Source organism: Haemorhous mexicanus, chromosome 29 (assembly GCF_027477595.1).
Source record: "Haemorhous mexicanus isolate bHaeMex1 chromosome 29, bHaeMex1.pri, whole genome shotgun sequence".
Classification (NCBI taxonomy): Eukaryota; Metazoa; Chordata; class Aves; order Passeriformes; family Fringillidae; genus Haemorhous; species Haemorhous mexicanus.
The window spans coordinates 4,876,221-4,887,727 of NC_082369.1; the positions used below are offsets into that span (position 1 = coordinate 4,876,221).

General features: G+C 65.8%; 1 long non-coding RNA gene across 1 annotated transcript; it reads right to left on the reverse strand.

Moving 5' to 3' along the window:
* Window positions 1-5,852: 5,852 nt before the first annotated feature.
* On the reverse strand, window positions 5,853-6,623 carry LOC132339570 (uncharacterized). The gene is made up of 2 exons (XR_009489686.1): window positions 6,201-6,623; window positions 5,853-6,058 (listed from the first exon to the last, which is right to left on the reverse strand). It is a non-coding gene; the product is annotated as an uncharacterized LOC132339570 (long non-coding RNA).
* Between the last annotated feature and the right edge of the window lie 4,884 nt (window positions 6,624-11,507).

The following is an 11,507-nucleotide window of genomic DNA, read 5'->3' on the forward strand; positions in this document are numbered from 1 at the left end:
TCTTGTGGCACATCGCCTTCTTCCCAGGCAGCAATTGCAGCTGAAGCCAAGAGTGGTTCCCAGCTCCTGCCCCAAGGCACATTCACCCTGGGAAGGGGTCACCAGCACTGCCCTGGCGTTTGACTGGGGAGATTCACCCCTGGGAGGTTCATGAGACAGATTTATAATCCCCTCCCTGTGCTCCAGCCACCTCCATCTCCAGTAACCACTTGGACTGCAGGATTTCAGCAGCACAGGAGCACAGATCTGTTCCAGAGCCATCCTGTCCCAGCACTGGCTCTGCCTCAGCCTCCCGGCTCCAGCGTTGCAGGAATCCTCATTGGCACGGCAGGGTGCTTCCCACAGCTGGACAGCAGCTGCTGGGCTCTGCCCCATCCCCTGCTGCTGCCAGTGGCACTTCTCCAGCTCCTGGAGATGGGCTTGGCATGGAGAGGAATGCAGATGCTGTGCATGGTGGAAATCTTTCCTGCTTCCGTTCATGCTGGGGATGGCTGGAGCTGCTCTGCTGAGCTTGGTGCTCGCTGGGTGCAGCCCTCTCTGAGGAGGCCACCCGGTGTTCCTCAGGGCTCCTCACAGCCCAGAGAAGCAGGAAAGGTTCACTGGGCTGCAGCACTGCTGGAAGGGGCAGGTTTGGGCAAGGAGACAGCTCTGCCTGTGCCAGGGATGTGTGTGCTGTGTCCTGCTGCACCAGCTGCTGCTGGGCCCCTCGCTCCATGCCACCCTCCCACGCCTTTCCAGAGGGATTTCGGGTTTCCACTGCTGTGCAGAGCTTCCGTCCCTCCCTCTGCGTCGCTCTAATCCCCTTTTCCCTGCAGTGTTCCAGCCCGGGAAGCCGCCTTGGCTGCCTCTGAGGTCAGTGCTTGCCACTCCGGCCTCCTGCGTGCCCCGCGCGGCTCCCGCCGCTCTGCGCTCGGAGCAGGGCACGGCTATTTTGGGCACTGCCACCCAGGATGTAATCTTGGCTGCCTCCTCTTCTCACCACCACCTCCTCCCCCTCCTCTCGCTCACTCTGTCTTTCTCTCCCCCCCCTTCACAAGTGATCAAAAATAGAGCTTGTGGTGTTAAATTTCTCACTCTGTGGCTTATTAAAAGCCTCCGAGTGCCTGACGCGGAGCCTATTTGAAGCCTAGCCGACTTCCAGCTCCTGAGCTGCTCCAGTGCCTTTTCCCCTTCCCCTCTCATTCCTTTTTTTTTTTTTTCTTAAAGGTCAGACATTGCACTGAGCATAAGCAAAGCTTCAGAGTCAGAGCTATACTAATTAAAACATCTTGGGAATTACTGGGGCCGGCCAGCTCCCTTCCCTCTCCTGCTGCCCCTCTCTGTCCCCAGCTGCTACTTCGGCTGCGTGAGCCTCCCCCAGCACACGCAGCCGTGCTGACGGAAGGTGGCTGCCTTGGGTTTTTCATCTAATGGAAGAGCGTTGGCGAGGCTGGGAAGCTGGGGAAACGGCCAGCTGCTATTTTTAGGACGGGAAAAAAGTGTCTCCGTCAGCGTCCTCTCACCAGCTCTTCCCACTGCCTCCCGCCAGCGCCAGGGGAGCTGGGGGGGCTGAGGAATCCGGTCCTGCCCCCCTCGGCTGCCCTCGGCTGGGTGCTCCACAGCCTGATACCTGCTGGGACTTGTAGGCTGCATTTGGGGGGAGCAGTGGGGGACCCTTCCATGTCCAGGGACCCATGGATACAAGGACAAGGCTTTGTCCTGAGCCAGGACAGGAGCAGCACTGGGCAGGGACTGTGGGTGCCTGGCTGGCAGCGTCACAACCCTGCTCACCCTGAGCTGCACTTTTGGGGGTGCAGGGCCTGTGTGGGTGGATGCCTGTGCTCCTCCGCACTCCCAGGCCAGCCTGCTCCCTGCAGCCTCGGCTCTGAGCCCCTCTGCCTCCAGCCCTTCCCCTCCGTGCTCATTATCTGGCTCTGCAGAGCCACGTTCTCCTCCTCCCCTGGCTCCCACTGCCCATGCCAGAGCCACCATCAGTCACATCCTGCTGGATGCCACAAAAATGGCCTGGCTGGGTGCAGGGATGTGTGGCTGGGGCTGCTCCAGAGGCAAAGCCTTTTCCTGCTCACTGTGCAGGTAGTGCAGGGATGAGCCCAGCCTGGGGGCTGGCAGGGAGGTGGGAGACAGCCCTGGTGTGCATCATGATGTGATTCGGCAGGTCACCCTCCTCTTCCCTGCCCCCACATCAGCCTGGATTGTGACATCAGTGTGGCACTTTCCTGTTCCTGGATTGCTGGCACCTGCCCAGGGGCACAGCAGCCTCCATCTGTGCTTTCTGCCTCTTTCTGGGGTGATGGGTGCCGAGGTGCCCCTGCCTCTGCTGGGGCCGTGCAGGACCGGGAGCATGGGCGATGTGGTGGAGTTATCCCCGGGAGTCCGGGACCTGTTTGTCTCCGGCTTTGGGCAGGGGCGTGGTGGGTGTGAGAGGGGAAGGGCTGCCCGGAACGCGGTGGGAGCGGGGGAGGGCTGGTGTTGCCCCCCTTCTCCCTTTCCACCCAGGGCTCTCTCCCATGACTCGCATCCTCTGCTGCCAGATGGAGGGTGGGGAGCGGGGCCGGGAGCACTCGGAAAGTGAAGCATCACGGATTTTGCCGGCGGCGTCGCTTCTCCGGGGGATGATTTCCGAGACGGGCCGGGTTCTGCCAGGCCAAATCTCCCGGTGCTGGCGGCAGTCCCTGCGTTTGGCCGCGTGGCATTTCCCCGTCCCACCCAGTCCCGAATGCAGGCGAAAGGTTCCAGCTCTCCTCTCTCTGCAGGAAAAACAACCCCAAACCCCACCGCAGCCCCAGGAAGCCCCGCTCCCGCCGGGCTGACTCACCCGGCAGAGCCGCCCCTTTCCCTGCCCAAACCTCGGCGCGTTGGGGATCCTGCCCGTCTCAGCTGCTGCCCCGCACCAGCGGTACCCACCCTGCAGCATCAGCCTGGGGGTACAGAGGTTGCCCCCACCTCTCTCACTGCCAGGGAGCTGCAGGATGTGGCAGCAGCTCCCCGGAGTGTGGGGACCCCCCCGGGGTGCCGGGCAGCTCCCTGCCTGTCCCGGGGGCTCTGCAGACCCGGCCCCCTCCCAGCCCAGGCCGGCGGGTGCTGCCGCTGGCCCCGGCGTGGGAAGGTCAGCGGAGGCTCCACACGCTGCGAGCACAGCCCGGAGCGTCCTTGGGCCACGCCGCCCTTGGGCGGCTCGAAGGCCGAATCCTCACAGCTTCCTTAGGATGGGGAGGGGGGGCGGGTGCTGCTGCTGTATAATGATTAACCCGGCCGCGTTAATCATTCCGGCCGGCAGCCTTTTTCCTCTGGGTTTCCAGCTCTGGAAAATGCTCCTTTTCCGATTCCCTCCCACGCACGTGGCCCCGCAGAGGGAGCGTGGCACAGCTCAGGGAAAACCCTGTGGGGAGGAGCGGGACCTGGCTCGGGGTCTAGCACCGGGATCCGTCCCGGTGGGGCCCCTCGGTCCCGGTTCTGGGGGTGCCTTGCCTGCAGGTGGCGGCGGAGCCGTGAGGAGCGTCGCCCCAGCGGCCTCACCCCCAAAATCCCGAGCGCCGGCGGGCGTTGGGGAGGGCGGGTGCTGCAGCCAGCACGACAGAGCTTGTCACGGTGCTCCCGGGCCAGCAGTCCCAGAGTGCCACGCTGGCCACGCAGCAAACCTTGGCCCGGGGCGCGTTCTCTAGTGGGGAAACTGAGGCACGGATGGGGAAAAGCCACTGGCAGGCTGGGGAGAGTGGGAACGGGACATGAGAATCTCAGACCCTGCTGCTGGGCTTGGCGATTCCACCCCTGGGGAGCTCCCTGCGAGCTGCCGGAGTCAGGCAGGGGCGGTGGGGGCAGCGCTTTGCCCTGGGGATCCCAGGTGCCTTGGCAGGGGCTCGTTCCCGGGGGCCACGGGCACGGCCCTCGCTCAGGGCGGCCTTGGAGGCCACATGGCTCTGCTGGAGGTGGCCCAAAGCCGCAGGGGGCCGGAGGGAGGGCCTGCTCTCGTGCTGGGGGTTCCAGCACAGCCCCCTCCCACCGGCTCCCGGCCGGGGCCATGACCCGCCAGGGGCAGGGGGAGCTCGGGGAGGAAGCGGCTGCCAGCTGGGCTCGATGCCGGCTACAAAGGCGGCCCAGAGAGCCCAGTGGAATGAGGTGGCATCCGTCCAGGTTCCCACAGTGGCCCTGGTGCAGAAAATACACCCGGAGCCGATGGCGGTTGCCACAGCGATGGGCTGGGCGCCACGCCGTGGAGGGGGGCACGACCTCGGACTCGGGTGTGCCGGCACGGGACCCCGGTGCAGGGCGGTGGGAGCTCCGTGGAGCGGTGGAGCCGGGCGCTGGCAGGGACCAAAGGCTCCTGCCCCGGCTCCCGCTGCCTCCGCCCGCCTTTGATGTGCCGGGACTTCGCCCTTGGTAAAGCTGGGAGGTTCCCAAGGAGCTCCCAGCTGGATCCTGGCATTCAGCACCCAGCTGCCTGGTGCAAGCCCCTCGCGAGCCCTGGGGCTCCATGGCCGCTCGGTTCGCTTTCCCCCGCTGCATCCGGGGGCTCGGAGCCCCTGTGGGCTCTCCAGTTCCTGGCGGGGCCGGGAGGAAGCGGCTGCAGCTGGTCCCGGCGCTGGGGCTCTTCCTGGCAGGGCTGGCGCCGGGCTGGGGCGTGGGGTGGGGAGGGAAAGCCGGGGGGCCGGGGCCGCTGCCCTCCGGAATGCCCTGGCATGCGGCAGGGAGGGGTCGACAGCGCTTCCATCCCCATTCCCTCAAAGGCCACCCCTTTGCCGGGTATAAATAGCAGGACTGAGGCTGACACTGGAGTCATTTCTGCCACCACCACCACCTTGGGTGTTCCCCCCCGCCCCACGGGACCTCAATGGGGTCATTGTGCACTGCGGACCCGCAGGGCACGTCCTGAGCAGCTGCTGGGCCTGACCCCGGCTGCCTCCCCCACGCGTCAGGGGCATCGATGGGGCGCGGGGGTGCCCCCGCAGGGTCCCACGCAGGAGGGGTCACGATCCCGTGAGCAGGGGAGGGCCAGGCGCGGGTGGGCAATGGCTTCGCACCATCCTCGTCCCCAGCAGGCCGTGCCGGCCCTACCGCCCCCTCCCTGCCCGGGCAGCGCCGGCAGCTGGGGTAATGACGGGGTGTGCCCGTCCGCCCCGGGCTGCGAACGGCGCGGGAGGCTCCTGCCACCCAGCAAGACGGGGCCAGCCGGGCGCGGAGCTTTGCTGCCGCAGCCGGCGCGGCCACACCTGTGTGGGCTGAGCGGACCCCGCTCCCACCCGACACCTGCCCGGCCCAACCAGCTCCTTCGCGTCTCGGCCGCCCGCGGACAGGCCGCTGCAGGCAGGGCCCCCCGGGCCAGGCAGGTGCAGGAGGCGGGAGCACCAGGGGAGCTTGGGGGGAGTCGGAGCTCCGGGTACCCAGGAGCTCTGGGGACTGGAGGGGCTGTGAGCCCGCTTGTGCCGACGGGATGTCCCCGTCCCTGCTGTCCCCTTCTCACTTCCCCACATTGTGTCCCCCGTCCGGCCCCACATCCTGTCGTGGCAGATGGGCCGCGGCCCCGACCCCGGCCGGCTGCAGCCCCTGTGTCCCAGGTAGGGCACCCCAAAGGTGCAAGGTCCTGCCAGGGGGCTGCAAAATGCCTCCCCCCAGCTCCTGCAGGCTTCTGTGGCGGGGGGGGGGATGTGTGGGAGTGGCAGCATCTCCTGTGAGCAGGAACCCTCCGACAGGGACAGATGTGAGGTGCTGCAGCGCCTGCGGATGTGAGTGGGTGGGTTTTGGGCAGGGCTGCCTCCCGCGGGCCAGCACCGGCCCAGGTGGCCACGGCCTCCGATGGAGCTGAAGGCTCTTCAGGGAGCCCAAGGTTTAATGAGAGGCTGTCGGGCTCCCTGTGATCCTTCCGCCCATTATCTAATCGGAGCAGTGCATTTAGAGGCCACAGTGTAGGTGAGTCACTTCCCCAGCTGGTGCCTCAGTTTCCCCACAGGTCGGGTGCTGGGATGAGCTGAGCCCGGCTCCTCACAGTGTGGCTCGGCGCTGGGGAATGTGGCACAGTGGGTCTGGCCCAGGGCTGGATTCCTCCCTCGGCTCCCTGACACACCTGGACGCAGGGCATGGAACCTCCCTTGAGCCCCCCACCTGAGCATGGGGCCCCGCTCCAGACTCGGAGTCTGGCAGTGCTGGGACATCCCAACGCCGGAGTGCCTGGCAGTGCCAGGCAGGGGCACCCACACTCCACTCACAGCAGATTCGTGGCTCCCAGCCCATGCTGATGCCACGCGGGGTCCAGCTCTTTTCCCGGTCAGGATTTCCTGCTGCTGTTCCCAGAATGGTTCGTGGTCTTGCATCCGTGGGGTGATCCCGCACAGCCGGGAACCCATCAGCACCGGTGCCAGGCACGGGAGAGGCCGCAGCACCAGCGATGCCCCGGTAACTCCCCCCGCGGTGTCGGGAGGGCCGGGCAGGCGGCTCCATCACCGTAAACAGGAACTGCGGCCGCGGGGGAGCGCAGGGGGCCGGGAAGGGAGGGGGCGCCGGCGCCCATGGCCGGGGTGTGGGAACGTGGGTGTGGGAGCGTGGCTGGGTGTGCAGCACCCACCGGGGCCGAGCGAGCCCCGGGAGTGCGTGCACACACTGAGCTCCTGTGCGTGCACACACCGAGCTCCTGTGCGTGCACACACCGAGCTCCTGTGCGGGGTGAGCACGTGGGGCTGTGCACAAGCGTGTGCCCCTTCGGAGTGAAGGAGGTGAACTTGTGTGCAAAGGGACAAGGCCAGGAGGAAGTGCCTCCTCCCGTCCCCATCCCGCCCAGGTCGGGGTTTCCTGGGGCACATCCTGCCTGCATGGATTCTGTTCCTCCTTCCCAGTTTTGGGGGTCAAGGGGGTGCCAGCCCTGCAGGGGGGCACGGAGGGCACTGGGCCCACACCAGGGCTGTGTTTGCCCCATGCAGTGCTGGGCTGGGGGCCTGCCAGACCCTGCTGGCTCCCCAAGGCTGTGGAGGGTGGAGAGGTGCCCGCGGCCCCGCGCTGGCACCGCGCTCTCCGCCCGGGTGAGGCTCCCGCATTCCTGAGGCGGCTCCAAGGGGAGCCGGGGGCAGGCGCGGGGCAGGAATGCCGCGGCGCTGAGTGTGCCCCGTGTGTCAGCGCACGGGGCAGCCCGGGGGACACCCGCCCCACGCCCCCCTTGCTCCCCTTGCTGGGCACCGGGATGCCCTGCTGGCATCACCCCTGGCTCTGGGCACGGGCTCGGCATCCATCCCACATGGTTCTGCCACCCTGTGTGCGTGCATTCCCAGGGCTGGGGATGACGCCTCACGGTGAGATCAGAGGGCTGGAGTGTGATGGGATGGGTTGGGATAGGGTGGGATGGGATTGGATACGGTGGAATAGGGAGTTACTTTCCCTCGGGTTTACAAGGCTGGGTCACCCCAGGAACAAGGTTCAGTTTGTATCCAAGGAGGCTCCCGAAATCCTGAGTCCTTCCCCTCCCCAAGGCTGGCAACTCGCTTAAGCATTTATAATAATAATAATGATAATAACAACAATAATAACACCACCACCAACAGCTGAGCTGTCGGCTGACTCCTGGAGCCGGGATTTAAAACAAACCAAGAAATGTGGCAGCGTCTGGGAAACAGCCACTGGTGCTGAGGGAGGTGTGGGGGGGTCAGGGGCCACAGGAGGTGTGGGGGATCAGGGCTCTGCTGCCTCTTGGTCACAGTGGGCAGGGGGTCTGTGCCCTGGGTGCCCCTTCTCACCTTGACAGTTTCCTACCTCTGTTTCCAGGGCTCCCCAGGCACAGCAGCTGAGTTCTGCCCTTTTGGGGGGTCTCAGGGGACTGTGAGGGCCATGCCCAGGGGAGGGTCCTACTGGTGGGCACAGGCTGGCTGCGTGTGCCCATGGTGGAGGACCCCAGGACCTCTCCTAACCCGAATTCTGCCATTGCCAAAATTGCCACAGCAGCACATGGCTGGGGACAGGATGGGACACCAGGGCCACAGAGGAAGAGGGACAGAGGCAGAGCTGGGGCATGAAGCAGGACAGGAGATGGCCAGGAATGGGGTCCATGCTTCCCCCTACTCATCCCATCACAACTGCAGGCTGAAGCAGGGCTGGGGCCCACAGCTCTGCCTGCCCCCAGCTGAGGGGGCCACGGGAAGGGAGGCAGTGAGGCAGGGGGCTGGGAGCCACTGGGATGGGAGCAGGAACTGGAGTTCAGCGTCCTGAAGGGGCCCGTGAGCTCAAAGAGCCCAGAATAGCCCTGGCCTCACGGCAGGACTGACCTCATGGCAGCAGGGCCACGGCCCAGCACAGCCAAGTATGGCTCCACACCTGGGTGCTGCTAAATCCAGAGGGATTCGCCATCCTTCCCGGGCCCATGGCCAGGTGGGTGAGAGCCTCTGGTGACTCCCCCCAGCCTCAGCCCCCCACAAGAGCTGAGTCACCCTGGGGGCTGGTCTGTGCTGGGGTCTCCCTGCTCACCATATGCCCAGCCCACCAAGGGGGGCTGCCTGAGTCACTGCAGGGGTGACTTCATCCCTGGGACTCTGCAGGCCCGAGGCCAGGGTGGGGGACAGAGCCCTGTGAGTGTGGGGAGCCCCAGAGCCAGCGCATGGCAAGTGAGGCCAGGCAGGGCCACTGCACTGGCTCCGGCTGCATCGGGCTGGCAGCTGGAGTGTCCCCAGGCTGTGACGCCTGGACACTCTGCCAAAGGCCACCAGGACACGTCCCCGAGAGCTGGGAACACACAGAGCCGGTTGTGTGTTTCTAAGGACACGCCTGGGTGTTTACAGCCCCGCCAGCGTCACCGGCACAGGCACCGCCGTCCTGCCCAAGGACATCCGTGCCCGTCACGAGGCCACCCCGAGCCCGGAGGGATGGGGGGCTCTGCCGGGGGTCCGTGCTCGGGATTGTGTCGGGAGGGTGGAATCAGCAGCTCCTCACTCACGGCAGCAGCTGTGGCTCACCTGAGCACGCCCGGAGGCTGAGTCACCGCTGCCACCGTGACCGAAGCTGAGCCGCTGGGCCCCGCGGGGCTCAGGGACTCCCGGGACCCCCGGGACCCCCAGGCCAGCACCGCTCCCACCGCCGGTGCCCTGGTGGGCCGGGCCGGGCGGGCGGGTGGAGGTGCAGTGGTTGGGCTGCACCCTCCTGCCGGGGTGTGCCCCGCATGATCCCGGCCGCTGGCCCCGCGCCCGTGGGAACGCTCCCAGCTCCCACTCGCTGCGGCAGCTCCGTGCGAGGCCCCAGCTGGGCACCGCGGGCCTGGGAGCCCCTTGGAAAACACGGAATCGCTCCCCTCCCCAGGCGGAGGAAAAGGATCCCCATCCCACCTGGGTTCCCCCAGGCTGCAGCCCGGCTTCTTCTGCAGCCACAGGAGTGAGAAACGCCTCCTCTGCCCTCCTCTCCCCTCCTCTGTCTGCTCTGGAGCCGGAGTCAGCTCTGCCCTAATCCCATGACCCCGCGCCTGCGAGTGGAATGCAGAGACTTGCGATAAAAATCCCCCGTTTGCCAAAGCTGTGGAATCAGCCAAGAATCCAGCCCAAAAGGTTGGAGGGGGGGTGAAAAGAGAGAGAAAAGAGAAAAGCTGCTGCCCGGGGCTGGTGGGGGATTTCCCCGAAGAAGGAGGGCTGGGAATTCCCTTCCTTCGAGGGAGAAGACTTCCAAGAACCAGCCTCCAAAAGATTCGGGGCTCCCAGCTGGAGCTGGGGCCAACAGGACCGTGAGACACAAAAGAGCCAACACCACGGTCCTGCCCTGGCTCTGCCGTGCCCCGGGACGTGCCCGGTGGCCAGGGCCCGTGGGAAGTGTCCCGGCAGGACCCGGGTAAGCCCCTCTCCTCCACCCCGTGTCCACGCCGCCCTCCCGGCTGCGTGAGCCTCGGCGGGGGCTAATCCCAGGGCCCAGGTTAGCTAAGAGGATTGCGGGAGCTGCGTGTGGCCTGCAGCAGGATTTGTGTAGGTATTTGCTCGTCGGATCGTCTCTCCCCGAGCTGCTCAGCCGTGTGGGGTTTGGAGAACGCTCCCTCTGGAGATGCAGGAGCCTCGGATGCTGTGCAGCAATTATGCCCAAGTCTGCCTGTAATCTTTAACGATTTATTCCCAGGGCAACACAATAAACTAAACACACAAAATCCAGGCTGCTGGGAATCCTGGGATCTCCCAGCTTGTGTCTCTGGAGGCTCCAGATACCTTCAACCATGCTGAAATGTGCACACACTTCCTAAAGCACCAGCTCCTGGAGTCATGGGATTGCCAGAGGAGATGAGCTTCCTCCCAGGAAGGAGATGGAGCCGTGTGAGGAGGGTGGTGACTGGGAAAGGAGCTCTTCAGGGCTGCCAGGATGTGGGGAGATGCTCTGCCCTTGGGGCATGGCTGCTTTGCCAAAGAACCCAAGCAGGGCACACTCCCACCCATGGCCACCATGTCCCCTTGTCCCTCCCCACGGCTCAGGGCTGGGAGCAGACCCTGCTCCCTGCAGGAGTGGCTCTGGTGTGACACCTTGTCCCCACCATGGCCCCTCCTGGTATAGAAGCCTGAACTGTGGCGGGGCCAAACCTGCGGCCCTGGCTGTCCCCTCTCCTCGCCGTTCCAGGGCCTCGCCCTGCACAACCAGCTGGATGTGGCCCCCCTAGGGGCGGCTTCGCAGGCCCAGGGCTCCGCAGCTCCCGGGGAGAACAATGGCGCATCCCTGCCCCGGCCCCTCTCCCAGGGACAACAATGGCAGGAGCCAGAGTCGGAGCTGCCTGAGCTCATCTTCCCCCCGAGAGCTTGCAGGGGGCTGGGGCGGGCGGGGGGCCGTGGGCTGTGCGACAAAGACTCCCTCCCAGCCCGGTCTCTGCCTTGCACGAGTGGCCTCGCTCCCACCCAGCCATCTGCACGCACCCCAGGGGACGCCAGGAGGGAGGGACACAACAGCAGAATTTTGGGGACTCAGAGAGTTCCCCCTTGGCTCCTGCCGGGCCACGGCGCTGGAGCCTCACGGGTCGGGTCTCCCCACTGCGGACTGGCCGCCAGATCCCCTCTCCAGCTGCTTTGTGTCTTGATGTGCCAGGGCATTGTCTGCGAAGGAAAGACCCGGCAAGGCAGCCTGAGGTCACCGGCATCTCCCCAGCGCCCTCCCTGTGTGCACGGGGCGGCCGCTGGCCCGGGAGGAAGCAGCTTCTGCCCCTGGGGCATCGTGCCCCGGAACTGGTGCCCACCAGCCCGCTTGTCACTTGCTTTAAAGCCCTGTAGGGCTAAGTCTGTGTCCTTGCTGGAAAGTGGGTGGTTGGGCAGAGGGAATCCCTGGGGGACGAATGGTCCAGCCTTGTTATTAGACATCAGAGAGTCTCCACGGGCAGCAGCAGCAGCTTTGACGCTTGGCTCCCAAGCAGAGCTCAGCCCACCCGTTTTCCCTGCCCACGAACTGACTTTGACCCACGGGACACGCAGAGGGGGAGAGGTGTCCGGTCTGTCCCCTCCCCACGGTCCGTGGAGGGCAGCTCGTCCCTGCCCTGCCTGGAGCCGCGGCAGAGCCGGGACCCCGACAGGGGCTGAGACGCCCCCGGT